At 43.1% G+C, this 15938-nt stretch overlaps 1 protein-coding gene and 1 pseudogene across 2 annotated transcripts in view; both read right to left on the reverse strand.

Moving 5' to 3' along the window:
- The window catches only part of LOC311149340 (mediator of RNA polymerase II transcription subunit 25-like), a gene marked incomplete at its 5' end in the record, with an annotated part of 100679 nt that extends 85627 nt beyond the window's left edge, over window positions 1-15052 (reverse strand). Inside the window, one exon of the mRNA XM_084186503.1 lies at window positions 15016-15052. The remainder of the gene's footprint in view (window positions 1-15015) is intronic.
- On the reverse strand, window positions 1298-15317 carry LOC311139495 (mediator of RNA polymerase II transcription subunit 25-like; annotated as a pseudogene). Its single transcript, XR_014615228.1, has 15 exons — window positions 15297-15317; window positions 14455-14661; window positions 12322-12556; window positions 12127-12202; window positions 11545-11819; window positions 11325-11423; window positions 10185-10270; window positions 10004-10061; window positions 9806-9913; window positions 9239-9412; window positions 7051-7164; window positions 6798-6869; window positions 4374-4544; window positions 4024-4144; window positions 1298-1874 (listed from the first exon to the last, which is right to left on the reverse strand). The product of XR_014615228.1 is annotated as a mediator of RNA polymerase II transcription subunit 25-like (transcript).
- Between the last annotated feature and the right edge of the window lie 621 nt (window positions 15318-15938).

A 15938-nucleotide genomic window follows, 5' to 3' on the forward strand; every position in this document is an offset into this window, starting at 1 on the left:
TGGATTGGATTAATTATATCTATTACTACCAACAACGATTTATTGGCTAGACTAGGGATGCAGTAAAAGGGATCTCTGAACAATTATCCGCCATCTCACTCATGACTTAGGAAAAGAGGTTGGCTCTAGATCAGGCAGAAAGGGGCGGTGTCTATAGAATGATAAGCCATTGTTGCACATTTATCCCTAACAACACCACACCGGATGGGACGGTCACCAGAGCTCTTGCAGAATGAACTGCTCTATGTGAAGAATGAGCTGAGAACTCAGAAGTTAGTACATCGAGGATAGGGTGGTTTGATGAAATGTTTGGTAAATGGAAAACCATAGCAGCCACCATCTTTGGGGCGGTCAGCGTTTGTATGGGTATTCTTGTATTATGTGGTTTTTGTCTTGTTCCCTGTGTCCGATGATTGGTGAGTAAGGCGTTGGTGAATGCAGTATCTCAACAAATGATGAGAGATGGACCGACTCCGGACTCTGACCAGGGGAGTGGGAAAAACAATCCTCCAGGCTTGGTGGATGACGAGGACTTAGACCCTGAAAGACCACAATTGGATGAAATGTTTATTAGTTCTGACATATGAAGATCAGATTGGTCATGCTTGTAAATACATTTATCCTAAGGGTGTAAACATTTTGTCAAAGGGTGGACTGATAGAGGAATTATGATTAAAATTGTTAACCCCAATACTGATGATGACTGTGTGAACTGTGTTAGGGTTATCATTATGAACCCACTAACAGAGGGGGTGAGTTAGAAACTGCTGAGACAAACATTCCAGGATGAAGGGGACTGAGAAACTGGTTAAAGGCCTCCTAAAGGTGGGCGGAGCAAAGTGCCTTTGTGTGAAGTATAAAAGCTGTATATGTGTTTTTTGGCGGCAGAGCTCTCCATGATTAAACATACAGATCATTCTTGCTGGTTGTGGACCTTTGTTTAATTCATGATTAAACCAGAGCCTTACACCCTCTGGGAATTATTCAGAGCATTAAGTTTGATTAATTAGAGATAGAAATTCTCGTGACAAGTGCTAATAAACACACATTCAGATAGCCAACTATTTCTGACAGTCTAACAGGCAGTCAGGTACAGATCAATCTACGTCAGGGCTCTCCAACCCTGTTCCTTTAGAGCTACCGTCTTGCAGGATTTTGCTCCAGCTAATTATTAGAATCAGGTGCGCTAGATTAGGGCTTTAGTAAAAGCCTACAGGACAGTATCTCTCCAGGAACAGGGTTGGAGAGCCCAGATCTGTGTATACTCACTTTTAAAAAAGGACTCTACACATCAGTTGGCTCCTTGACAAAATTCATCTTTATTTCATCGCAATAAAACAACGTCATCCTATAGCTCAAAAAAACAACTTCAGAAAAAGTTTAACCTCAATAAAAAAAAGACATTTCATATAAACAATTAAATGAATGTGAAACAGGTTTCCATACAAGCACACAACAGTGCAATGAACACTGTCCTCCCATTGGGTTGGCTTCATTAGGTGTGTGACAGGATGTGTGTGTGTGTGTGTGTCTGTGTTTGCATATGCATGAGAGTGTGTGCTTGCATGTCCTCCCCTTATCATCTCCAATAGCTCTACAGTACAAACTCCTGATTCTCCCTGCTGTTGTCTGCTCTTTTGATATAAAAGGAAAAAACAGAAAACAAAGCCAGAGTAGAAACTTGGAAAACTACATCTCCCAGTCTGCCCCCATGATGAAACTGAAAATGCTGGCTGCTGTGGGATGTAGTCTTTTTTGGGTGCAAACTCAAATAAGGTCCATGAGAATCTCATCCTCCATGACGGAGGACACCTGGGGCATCCCGGGGGGTTGGGCTCCAGGGCCCCTCTGACCAGCAGCCATCATCATCTGACCTGAGAGGGGGAGAGAGAGGAGAGAGTTAACCTGGGACAGCAACATGTGCATTGATGACATTATCATAAACACCTTGGTAATAAACTATAGACTAACTACTGTTGAGTTACAGGTAGAGTCAGCGACGCACGAAGTAAACAGCGTTATCGAGCAGACTTCAGCAAAAACCAAGAATGTGAAGCGCGAGTCTAAACTGCTCCGCTGTTTTGGTCCCGCAGCGATCAGGTTGCAGCAAACTGAAGGGCACCCGTGCACATACGCAGATACTCTGTGCATCACCTTAATCTGCAACATCCTCAATTCATCCCGCTGCTTGTGTCAACGCCATATAGCCGAGTCTCAGTTTGATAACCATAGGCACTGATGGGAGAGATACAGTCTGGTCCATAAATATTTGGACATTAACCAAGTTATTATTATTTTAGCTGTCTACCACAGCATATTGGAGTTGAAATTAAATAATGAATATGATTTTAATTTGAGGGTATTTACATCCAAATCGGGTGAACGGTGTAGGAATTACAGCACTTTATATATGTGGTCCCCCTTTAAGGGACCAAAAGTAATTGAACAATTGGCTGCTCAGCTGTTCCATGGCCAGGTGTGTGTTATTCCCTCATTAGTTCATTTACAAGTAAGCAGATAAAAGGTCTAGAGTTGATTTCAAGTGTGGCATTTGGAATCTGTTGCTGTTAACCCTCAATATGAAGTCCAAAGAGCTGTCACTGCCAGTGAAGCAAGCCATCATTAGGCTGAAAAATCTAAACAAACCCATCAGAGAGATAGCAAAAATATTAGGTGTGGCCAAATAGTCTTAAAAAGAAAGCACGCACTGGTGAGCTCAGGAACACCATAAGGCCCGGAAGACCACGGAAAACAACTGTGGTGGATGACAGAATAATTATTTCCATGGTGAAGAAAAACCCCTTCACAACAGTTGGCCAGATGTGGAACACCCTCCAGGAGGTAGGCGTATCTGTGTCAAAGTCAACAATCAAGAGAAGACTTCACCAGAGTAAATACAGAGGGTTTACCACAAGATGTAAACCATTGGTAAACCTCAAAAACAGTAAGACAGGAAGATTAGAGTTTGTCAAAAAATATCTTAAAAAGCCTGTACAGTTCTGGAACAACATCCTATGGACAGATGAGACAAAGATCAATTTGTACCAGAATGATGGGAAGACAAGAGTATGGAAGGGAAGGAACTGCTCATGATCCGAAGCATACCACCTCATCAGTGAAGCATGGTGGAGGTAGTGTTATGGCATGGGCATGTATGGCTGCCAATGGAACTGGCTCCCTTGTATTTATTGATGATGTGACTGCTGACAAAAGCAGCAGGATGAATTCTGAAGTGTTTAGGGCTATATTATCTGCTCAGATTCAGCCAAATACTTCAAAACTCATTGGATGGCGCTTCACAGTGCAGATGGACAATGACCTGAAGCATTCTGCGAAAGCAACCCAATACTTTTTTAAGGCAAAGAAGTGGAATGTTCTGCAATGGCCAAGTCAATCACCTGACCTGAATCCAATTGAGCATGCATTCACTTGCTGAAGGCAAAACGCCCCAAGAACAAGCAGGAACTGAAGACAGCTGCAGTAAAGGCCTGGCAGAGCATCACCTGGGAAGAAACCCAGCATCTGGTGATGTATATGGGTTCCAGACTTCAGGCAGTCATTGACTGCAAAGGATTTGCAACCAAGTATTCAAACTCACAATTTAACGTATGATTATGTTAGTTTGTCCAATTACTTTTGAGCCCCTAAAATTGGGGGCTATGTATAAGAATGGTTGTAATTCCTACACGGTTCATACAATAATTTTGACAAAACCCTTACGTTAAAGATGAAAGTCTACACTTAAAGCACATCTTGACTGTTTCCTTTCAAATCTATTGTGGTGGCGTACAGAGCCAAAATGATGCAAATTGTGTCACTGTCCAAATACTTATGGACTTGACTGTATGTTCGATCACCCTCCCTTTTGAATGTAGCAGTTTACACACAAAATATCTATCATTAGGAAACAATTGTTTCCTAATGACAGACTCCATTCTAATGCCTATCCTTGCACTGATGTCTAGCTCTAAACTGTCTTTACAGTGTTTGATTTGAGTGAAGGGGTCCACGGCTGTAGCTAACCTGCCAGGGGCTGTCTCCACTGGGCCTGCATTTGGGCGCCCGCTCCTGGAGTAGGGTGGACCAGCTGCCCTCCCAGCCCCTGGTGAGGCATCATGCCCTGCATGTGACCAACACCACCCTGCTGAGAGACAGGAACACAACACCTAGGTTACCATCAATCATACAGTAGTTAGCACCTTCATTCTTATATCCTGTTCCATAAACCAATAGAGACAAGTATTACATATTTAGAAGCATTTCTAGAGTGTGCAGTAGTGGTCTAGCCCTGGCTACAAGTGAATGCACTACAACAACAAATGTATTTCATGAATAATGGTCAAGACTGGTAGAGTTAACTGTTGTGTTCTTACTGGCTGCTGTTGGCTGAGGAGTAGACTGCGCAGCTGAGGATTGGCTCCTGGGTTTGGAAGGCGGAGCATGGCACCCTGGGGCGGGGCCTGTCCACCCTGAGTGACCTGGTTGGTCGGAGCGCCGGTGACGGGCGGCTGCTGATTAGCTGCGCTGGCTGCTCTCATCGTCATCTGGAAGAGAAGCAGAAAGTCGAAGAGGTTTAGAAGACGGTTGGGGAGATAAGAGGACTAAGTATTGAGACTTTAAATACAGTGCCTTCAAAAAGTATTCACACCCCTTTACTTTTTCCACATTTTGTTGTGTTACAGCCTGAATTTAAAATTGATTACGTTTAGGTTTTGTGTCACTGATCTACACACAATAACCCATAATGTCAAAGTGTAATTTTGTTTGTATAATACATTCAAAGCTGAAAAGACTTGAGTCAATAAGTATTCAACCCCTTTGTTATGGCAAGCCTAAATAAGTTCAGGAGTAAAACTGTGCTTAACAAATCATATAGGTTGCATGGACTCACTCTGTGTGCAATAATAGTGTTTAACATGATTTATGAATGACTAGACCATCTCTGTACCCCACACATACAGTACAATTATCTGTAAGGTCCCTCAATCGAGTAGTGAATTTCGAGCACAGATTCAACAACAAAGACCAGGGAGGCTTTTCAATGCCTCGCAGAGATGGGCAACGATTAGTAGATATGTCAAAAATAAAAATAAAACAGAAGCTGAATATCCCTTTGAGCATGGTGAAGATATTAATTAGGCTTTGGATGGTGTATCAATACACCCAGTCACTACAAAGATACAGGCGTCCTTCCTAACGCCGTTGCCGGAGAGGAAGGAAACTGCTCAGGGATTTCACCATGAGGCCAATGGTGATTTTAAAACAGTTACAGAGTTTGATGGTTGTGATAGGAGAATGGAAGCCTGTACAGCAGGAATCATCAACTAGATTTAGCCACGGACCGATTTATTGTTGAGCGGATGGTCACGGGGCCGGAACATAATAACAAATAATTTGTAGACTGCAAATTGACCGCAAGAAGCCCAAACAGATATATTTGACTAAAATATAATCATTTCAAACCTTGCTTAAATTCATACACAATCACATATATCTCTCTATTATATATGGGAATACCTTGGAACAGATTTCCTAAATTAAAATCCATTGGAGCTGATTCGCTGGTGTTTTTACAGTCCTTTATGTCCAACAATAAAACAATACAAATACTTTGGGTGGGGTAGGGGGGGTCAGAACACTTGGGGGGCCAAATAAAATCACCGCCAGTTGGGGAACCCTGCTGTACAGAATATATTTCAAAACATGCATCCTGTTTGCAACAAGGCACTTAAAATGTGACAAAGAAATGAACTTTTTGTCCTGAAAACAAAGCGTTATATTTGGGGCAAATCCAACACAACACATGACTGAGTACCACTCTTCATATTTTCAAGCATGGCGGTGGCTGCATCATGTTATGGGTATGCTTGTCATCGTCAAGGACTAGGGAGTTTTTTTGGGATAAAAATAAATGGAACACAGCTATAAGCTCAATCAAAATCCTAAAGGAAAACCTGGTTGTCTGCTTTCCAACAGATACTGGGAGAGGAATTCATCTTTCAGCAGGGCAATTACCTAAAACAATACCAAATTTACACTGGAGTTGCTTACCAAGACGACATTGAATGTTCCTGAGTGGCCTAGTTACAATTTTACTTAAATTGGCTTGAAAATCTATGGCAAGACTTGAAAATGGCTGTCTAGCAATGATCAACAATCAACTTGACAGAGCTTAAAGAATTGTAAGAAGAATAATGGGCAAATATAGTACAAAAGGTGTGCAAAGCTTTTAGAGACTTACCCAGAAAGACTCACAGCTGTAATCGCTGCCAAAGGTGCTTCTACAAAGTATTGACTCAGCGGTGTGAATACTTAGGTTAATGAGATATTTCAGTATTTCATTTTCAATACATTTGCAAACATTTCTAAACACGTTTTCACTTTGTCATTATGGGGTATTGTGTGTAGATGGGTGAGATTTTTTAAAATATGTAATCCATTTTGAATCCAGGCTGTAACAACACAATATGAAATAAGCCAAAGGCTATGAATACTTTCTGAAGGCACTGTACCATATGATTCAGTGGACCGGGTTCATTTTAAAAAGAGAAACAGGCCGAATGTAACAATGTAACTCTCTGAACCCAGAACATGCTGGGCAGGCTACATTGGTAGAAGTGAGCACCCATTGAGACAGTGTGAGAGAGTAGCCAACACATGCAGAGTGGAGAGGAGCTGCTCACCAACCAGGCTGGTGCCAAAACGAGCACAGTGAGAGTTTGTGCCTGGTAAATTTCATTGCATTTTTTTTATGTATTCTGGGTGAGAGTTTTTGTGTATATGTGTGTGAGTCTCACCAGGTTGGCCTGTCTCTGCTGTTCCTCCATCAGAGTGACCTGACTAACAGAGGGCATGCCCACCACCACAGACTGAACAGAGGAGAGAGAGAGAAGAGGTGGAAGAGGAGGTGCAGAAGGAGAGGAGGAGATGAAAGTCATTGAGAGACAATAGAAACAGGAGATGCAGACAGGAGGAGCATGTGAGGGGAGAAGGGAGAGGGAGGAGAGGAGGAGTGCACAAGCTGAGACACCACAGGATTAATCACAGTACCTGCTGCTGCACGTTGCCATGGGAGACAGGGATGGGCCCCTGCGGCCGGTTGAGGAAGTTCTGATTGGGTTGAACCTGGCCAGGCGGCCCTGGCATCGGCCCTCCTGAACCCAACTGGAGAAGAGAACCAACAAATGTACTTTTCTAGTGTAATGTTTACATGTGTAACCAACATCCCTATTAACTGTGACACATATGTACAGTATATCTCTTATAATGGAATTCCTGCCTATCCTAACCTGTCTAATCCTGGCACTGGATGAGACAACACAACCATCTACGACATGTGTCAAACTCAAGGCCAGTGTGTTTTTTTCGGGGGGAAAACCAATCTCAATCGACATTGAAATGACTAAAACCAAATCGAAACTGTGTAGAAATTATAATTTACCTACATTTATAGTCTTCACTCTGTCCAGTTTGCTAACAGTCATCGAAACGAAAGCTAGACAGTCAGGGAGCATAGTAAATTCCAAAAGTGATGGATGGTGGACTATTTTTGCAAATTTTGACGGCGAGGAAATATAACCCATTTGAAGAGCGGCCCTCCAGACCTCGGTGAAGACCAAATGTGGCCCGTGGGGAAAATTAGGATCTGTAGTCTCTCAGAGGATAAAAGCTGTCCGTCTCCTCTCCTCTATTTTCTCCTCTCTCTTCCCTGTGGACTTCCTATTTAACTCAGCAGCCTGCCTAAAAACACCCAGAGCACACATTAAAGGCCCAGTGCAGTCAAAACGTCATTTTCCTGTGTTTTACACACTGAGGTTGGAATAATATTATGAAATTGTGAAAATTATGATAATGCTCTTTTAGTGTAAGACCTGTTTGAAAAGACCATCTGAAATATTAGCCTGTTTTGGTAGGATGGAGTTTTGGCCTGCCTGTTGACATCACCAGGCGGTAAATTAGTTAATAGACCAATAAGAGAGAGTTCCAAACCTCTGCCAATAACAGCTAGTTTTCAGTTTTCCCCTCCCCACTCAGACCACTCCCAGACAGCTTAAGAAAATGCTCTTGGCTAAGAAGCTGTTTTTGACCATTTTAACTAGGGATGTGCATGGACGTTTGTATTCAAATACTGGTGAGTACTCATTTTAGCAACAAAAAAATTATATGCCTATTTTAACACTGAAAAAGCCTTTTCTAAATTAAATTATGCATGTGACATTTCAAATTATTAATTTATTCAAACACATTTTCTATATAGTTTTTAATAAAACAAACGTATTTATTATAATTGAATACAATTACAGTAAGGTACTTCATTGTTACCCAGAAATGATTTGATATTGAGATAAAAACAGTTGCATTGGACCTGTAACATCAAGTCATCTGTATGGTTCTGGGAAAATATTGAATTTGGTCTTTCACGGTTATAAAATCATATCTAATCACCAGTAACACTATTCAAAAAAAAAATACCCCAAACAACGATCAAATAATTGACATTTTAATTGTGTTGAGATTGCCATAGCAAGTCTCCATTAGCGATGCAGTTTTGAATATGTAATGGGACACAAGGCAAAAAAAAAACGTCTTCATCATAATTTCATGTCTGTCGTCTCTAACTACACACGGTCTAACATGTTTTTCACATAACATTAGCAGCATGAGTAGACAGGCGGCATCAACTATAATGGGAGCAGAAAGGCTGTGAGGATATAATGGAAGTCATGTAGACCACAGGTAGGTTGGATTTGTAACTGAGGCATTCCGTTTCTCTGTCACAAAAAATCAGCACGCTAAATGTTTACCTGAAGGAAAACAGTTTCATTTCAAACAGATAGACAACACTCTATCCTAAGGGTTGTTAGAATTGTGTTTGCTGTAATCGAGATCAAACCAGACATGTACATGATATTCCTTACACGAAAAGGGGTGGTGCTCTCAAACTGGAAAACATTTTCAGCAATTGACCACCTCATTGGCCCAAGACTGCTCTTGGGAAGCCCTTCCACTGTGCTGGCCTAGTATAGACATTTACATTACATTTTAGTCATTTAGCAGACGCTCTTATCCAGAGCGACTTACAGTTAGTGAATACATATATTTTTTTATACTGGCCCCCCGTGGGAATCGAACCCACAACCCTGGCGATGCAAACGCCATGCTCTATCAGCTCCAGTCACTAGCGTGTATACTACCCCCTTTTCTCCAGGTTTAATCCCTTTATTCCCTCCTAACTCACCGAGCGGTGCTGCTGGACCTGTTTATGGTTGGTGATGACCTGTCGGATGCCGTTGACGAAGCCGCTCTGGTCGTTGGGGATGAGGCCCATGAAAATCCTCTTCTTGGAGGAGTATTGCAGCATGAGCACCTGCACCTCACAGGGGGCGCTGTGGGGGAAGTGGACGCACCCCGTCTGCAGCCAGAGGGCGGACATAGGTCAGAGGTCAGTACTGTTTGTCTGTCACAGCCCTCGTCATAGTTCATGTGATACAAAACCAGTCAACCTGACCTGAATTCAATAAGACCTGGGTAAATCTCACAGGCTGCATGCATTTTTTCTATAACGCCCAAAGGTGTTGAAAATCTCTGTAGCTGTTTACTAAATGATGAGCAACATGGTGCCCCCTCTAGTGTTTTAAGAGTGTAACTGTAGCCTATTTATATCTGCCTAGTCCATCTAGTGCACAATGGAGGGAACTGCTGATGTCTATTGTTGAGACTCCACTGTACTGAACATTAACATGGAAAAGGATAGGGACAGATGGAAGCAAAAATAGAGAATGTGAAGCAGAAGAGCTATACTTACAAATCCATTGGCCATGATACGATAAAGACCTTTTAGTGACGCCACATCTTTGTTGGTGAAGAGAAACTGAACCATTCTAGAGTTTCTGAAGAGTGGACGAAGTGTTGTCTGGAGAGGGACAAATAATTTATTTAGAATTCTCTATTCTTAATGTCATCGAGTAATTTCTGAACACACACGCAGAGAGTGTTCTGTCACCAGTAGCTTTTGTGGGATCAATTGCATGATGAGCTTCTGTGGCCACTGGTCTGCATTTCTGTCATGAAGAACAGGGAACAAACCAATCAGAACTCTCCATACATATAGCAATACATACAATGACCAATCAGTGCAGCTGACACTGGCATGATATCAAAGACAGTTGCAGTGAAACACTCACAGGTTCTCTCCTTGGTTGACTTGCACCTGGCAGGGCAGGGAGCGCGTGAGTTTGGTATTGGAATCCATAGACGAGGCTTTGGGCTTCTGAAGTGATGGATGGAGAGAGGGTGGGGGGGGGGGGGGGGTGGGGGGTAGGGAGGGAGGAGAGGAATGTTTGGAGAAATGGAAGGAGAGGTTTGGAAGTTAGCATACAGAGTGACTAGGGGGCTTCGGTCCTACACCCAGGGACACCGTTTGATTAAAAACCTCCATGTTAGAAATGACACAACATGCCAAATAGTGCTGCCAGTGGAACATTGTGAAGAGGATCGATGGTGCCGATCCTACAGGAAAATAAGCAGCAGCGTTCATCTTCAGGGGATCCATAGTGGATCAATAGTTAATCAATCCCAGATTGTTCAGCTCTGCTGGAGTCCCTGTTGACCATTACTACTGCATTGTGTTGGGATTAAAGACCAGATGTATAGGTTCTTTATATGTGTACTGTACAGCATTTGGGAGGACTCTCGTGAATTAGGGGAGATTAAGATTTGGATCCAGCAATATCCTGACCTGAACATAACAAGACATACAAATCTAACCTGAATGCTCCATCTATTGATACGTGAGTTCAGATGCACTTTAGTGACCTGTGGCAATACTATGTCTATTGTCTATGTGTTTGGTGATTTTGTGGTGACGCTCCATTGTCTAACTGTGTGTTGGTTACAGTGTGTAGGCTTGCTGCCCATTTTTGTGTGATAGGGCTTCATGGCCAACAGGTATCACAGAAGAAGTCTAAATCAGTCAATACTTATTGATTACTGATCAAGTCAGGTTTTCGAATGGCTTGGAAACACAAACATCTCCAGAGTTGATTAGTATTTTAGATCATTAAAATGCATGTTCCCCTAAAACAGGTTCAACCATGTCAAGTAATGCAATCACTTTGACCGGAGGTGAAATCAATTACAAAGGTATAGTATGATTAATCACATCCCAATCAATGACAGTTCATTCAATCAGTTCCAAGCTTAACTTTGTTGCAGACCTTGTTATAACATTTCCTTTCAAAGCCAGAGGATGACTTGAACACACAAATAGAAGATGTATAGACCTCTTCAGCAGCATGTTTACACAAAGTTCTAGTTTCCCTCACCTCTTGCCACTCCAGTACCCCACTCCATGCTACAATCTTATTGGCTACGCCTTGCTGCTGCCCCCCAATCGGATTCGCCTGGGCTACAGACACACCAGGCTATCAGAAGAGAAAGAGAGAGCGTTAGAGGGAGAGAAAGACAACTTGACTGGAGGCAGAGAAGTTGAATATTGATGTGGAGTTTTGTGGGATGATGATGCAACATATTGACAGGCCTCACCATGCCAGGCTGTGAGGATGGAGGCGTCTGCTGATTGGCCGTGGGCTGCTGCTGCTGAGGGGGCACCGGCTGCTGCTGATTGGGCTGTGGTTGTCCTGGCGGCTGGACTTGTTGCTGCTGCGGGGGAGGGGCTTGTTGCTGAGGCAACATGGGTGTGGAAACTGTGGTGACTGTGGATAGGCTGGGCTGACTGGAGGGAGCCAACTTCACTCCTGCTACAGATGGAAGAGTTGACTGACCGCTGAATGGGGGACCAGGATTGACCATGCCTGGGACTAGATGGGGGATGCCAAAAAAAGACAAGGTAACAGACATTATAGACCCCTCATATCCAACTCTGGACCTAGAAGCCAGTTCCACTGGGTTTTTCTTCCCGCATTCTAACCCTCTAATCAGGGACTGATTTCGACCTGGGACACCAGGTGGGTAACATTAATTATCAGGTAGAACAGAAAACCAGCAGGCTCCGGACCTCGTAGGGTAAGAGTTGAACACCCCTGTAATAGACTAACAATCAAACTGGGCCGATATTCAACCATACTGTTGACAGAGGATAGAAAAATGCAGGCTATTGGTACTCACAGCGACTCTTCTGGTTGTTGGCTGCCTCTACAGCCATCTGTGCAGCTGCCTGGGCCGCGTTAAGGGAAGGTGGGGGCTGACAAGGCAGCAAGAGAGGGAGAGAGAACACTGTGTCAGCTAAGAGCCTGTCAATCCAATGGCATACATGCTGTATGGGCTGATAAAAGCTGCCAAGTGAAAACGTATCTTCAGTACCTGATATGGATGGGCCGTGCTTATTGGTGGAGGAGCCTGCGAGGCGGGACCAAGAGGAGGCTGACTGACAGGCAGGGGTTGAGGGGGCAGGACTGGTTTGAGAGGGCCCATCCTCCCACTGATGACACTGGAGAAAGAAACATTTTAGAATTAGATGGGCCGATACTGACTTGTCAAACAGTGCCCGTAACGCTGGCAGTTTCCGTGGCGACACCACAGAAAAATTAATCCCTCTCTGAGGAAGAGGTACAAGGTTATTATGAGCTATCAGCAGCCATTTAAAAAAAAAAAAATATGTCACCTTTATTTAACCAGGTAAGCCAGTTGAGAACAAGTTCATTTACAACTGCGACCTGGCCAAGATAAAGCAAAGCAGTGCGATAAAAACAACACAGAGTTACATATGGGGTAAAAAAAACATAAAGTCAAAAATACAACAGAAAATATATATATACAGTGTGTGCAAATGTAGCAAGTTATGGAGGTAAGACAATAAATAGGCTATAGTGCAAAATAATTACAATAGTATTAACACTGGAATGCTAGATGTGCAAGAGATTATGTGCAAATAGAGATACTGGGGTGCAAAAGAGCAAAATAAATAACAATATAGGGATGAGGTAGTTGGGTGGGCTAATTTCAGATGGGCTGTGTACAGGTGCAGTGATCGGTAAGGTGCTCTGACAACTGATGCTTAAAGTTAGTGAGGGAGATAAGAGTCTCCAGCTTCAGAGATTTTTGCAATTCGTTCCAGTCATTGGCAGCAGAGAACTGGAAGGAATGGCGGCCAAAGGAGGTGTTGGCTTTGGGAATGACCAGTGAGATATACCTGCTGGAGCGCAGACTACGGGTGGGTGCTGCTATGGTGACCAATGAGCTAAGATAAGGCGGGGATTTGCCTAGCAGTGATTTATAGATGGCCTGGAGCCAGTGGGTTTGACGACGAACATGTAGTGAGGACCAGCCAACAAGAGCGTACAGGTCACAGTGGTGGGTAGTGTATGGGGCTTTGGAGACAAAACGGATGGCACTGTGATAGACTACATCCAATTTGCTGAGTAGAGTGTTGGAGGCTATTTTGTAAATGACATCGCCGAAGTCAAGGATCGGTAGGATAGTCAGTTTTACGAGGGCATGTTTGGCAGCATGAGTGAAGGAGGCTTTGTTGCGAAATAGGAAGCCGATTCTAGATTTAACTTTGGATTGGAGATTCTTAATGTGAGTCTGGAAGGAGAGTTTACAGTCTAACCAGACACCTAGGTATTTGTAGTTGTCCACATACTCTAGGTCAGACCCGTCGAGAGTGGTGATTCTAGTCGGGTGGGCGGGTGCCAGCAGCGTTCCATTGAAAAGCATGCATTTAGTTTTACTAGTGTTTAAGAGCAGTTGTCACAGTCCAGTGATTCCGGCAGAAAAACTGATATGTTCTGGGTCGATAACGCAATAGTCCAGACTAGAGCTGGCTGGTGAGTGGTGCAGGCCACGGACAATGGTGAAAAACCGCTAACGGTAGCTGATAGCAAGTAGCTAGTTAGCTGGCTACTCCCGTCCGGTAGACCTAGAGGTAGATATGAGGCTAGCTCGAGGCTAACTGGTGCTTGCATCGGGGGCAGTGGTGATTAGCCAGACAGCAACATCCATTCGGTTGCGACTAGCTAGTTGCGATCCGGTGATTAATGTCCAGTGATTAAATTAATCCCGCAGGGAAAAAAAATCCAATGTTCTGGGTGAAATACCGCTAACTGTGGCTAATAGCAAGTAGCTAGTTAGCTGGCTAGCTAGTTTCAACTGGAGATTCTAGATAAAAGGTAAGTCAATAATAGAATCCGTTCCACATTGAGTGAGGCGGGTTGCAGGAAAGTATATTTTGTATAAGGATAAAAAGTCTGATAGGGAAATATGTATGAAAAATACAACAACAAAAACAGGGTATTTACAGGCTATTTATAGACACACGACAAAAACAGAACTGGACTACTACGCCATCTTGGATTTAATAATTTGTAAATCGCTCTGGATAAGAGCGTCTGCTAAATGACGTAAATGAATAAGTATACAAGTCAGATCATTCCCCAAAATGGCCCAGCGGGTTGTCTATACAGGCTATCTGATAGTGGTGCTATGTTCACTTACGTCTCTGATGATCTTTACCAGATTGTCTGCGGTGCAGCCCGTGTAGCTGACACTCTCCACGGCAGGGAGCAGGTATGGCGGAGAGTTCCACAGCAGCTGTCGTGGAAATACTTCTCTAAAATATCTCTCAGACACCGGAGCTTGTGAATTCAGTATAGACTTTATTACAAAGTAACAAGCCGAGCTGGTCCATCCTGACTCGGAGCTCTCATTTTATACAGTTTCATTCTTACACAACATACATAGTCACTCCTTCTTTATGTAAATGATTAACGTCTTTTAGTTCCACCCCACTATTTGCTTCCAAAAACCAAGTGGTATCTCTCTAGGCGGGGTTTCCCCTCCCCTTTTGACTCTTAACACAGTTATATTGGTGGCGTGACCAGGATACTTTCCCAAAAAATAATATAAGAAATCCGTAGAAATCCCATTAATCGTGGGCATGTAGAAATTATAGCATTAGCGAGGTAACTTAGCCACAAGCCAATGTTAGCAAAAGTATTTCCATCATCAGCAAATCATTCATTGACGTTGCATTCGGCTAGCTACATGGCTACTCACCTGGCGGTATTTAGCCGTCAGACAAATAATTGTGTGTTAGACGAGGCAAAATACTTTGAAATTAAATTGTACAGTAAGTAAAACAAAACCATTGTCACTTTGACACACAAAGTAGGCCGTGAGGAAAACAAACCACTAGGCAAACGTTCTGTTATCGACATTTCAGGCCTGGTTGGGCTTGAAAATGGAACACAAGGGATGCTCAATCAACAACCGAGCAACTGATCAAAAACTGATTGACATCTCTATGGCTGCCATTAGGAACCTAAGCGGTTACTGACAGTCAGTGACAGTCCTATCATTTATACCAAATTGATGACATTTACAGTGAAATTATAGAGATATACAATATATATATATATGAGATATTATTTATTTGCCATATATGCCATACCGTCTTGTTACACCAGAGGTCAGCACAGTCTGCCAGTCTTAGAAAATGACTAGGCCTTGAATGCGGTGAGCTGCATGATTTTGAGAAACAGGCAAGGAAGTGATACATGGATCAGTGATTATAGCCCCCCTTGTCCATGTATCCAGTACATCAAGCATAAACCTATAAGTCCTATACGTTTACATAGGTTGATAAATAGGCCTACAGGTTCTGCCTAACCCCCTTGCCAATGTAACCTTTATATAACCAAGACATGTCTCTATCACCTCCTGTCCTCTGTGCTGAAACAAGCACATAATTACTGGTGAGGCCTTCAGCGAGCAAACCTGCTGTTAAATCAGCACAATGTGCCATGAGCGAACCTGTGATCGGGGGTTTCTCTCGGTCCAACAATATAATCTATACACCTGTGGCACTGTGAGCCAGTCAGCACAGCCCAGCGAACAGCAAAGGGCATCAGAGCTCATCAAACTCAAAACATCCCACAGAAACAATGTTCTGAATCCATTTAACTCAATTTAAAGCAGAG

The sequence above is a fragment of the Coregonus lavaretus genome, assembly GCF_964263955.1.
Source record: "Coregonus lavaretus genome assembly, chromosome: 2".
In the NCBI taxonomy this organism is placed as follows: domain Eukaryota; kingdom Metazoa; phylum Chordata; class Actinopteri; order Salmoniformes; family Salmonidae; genus Coregonus; species Coregonus lavaretus.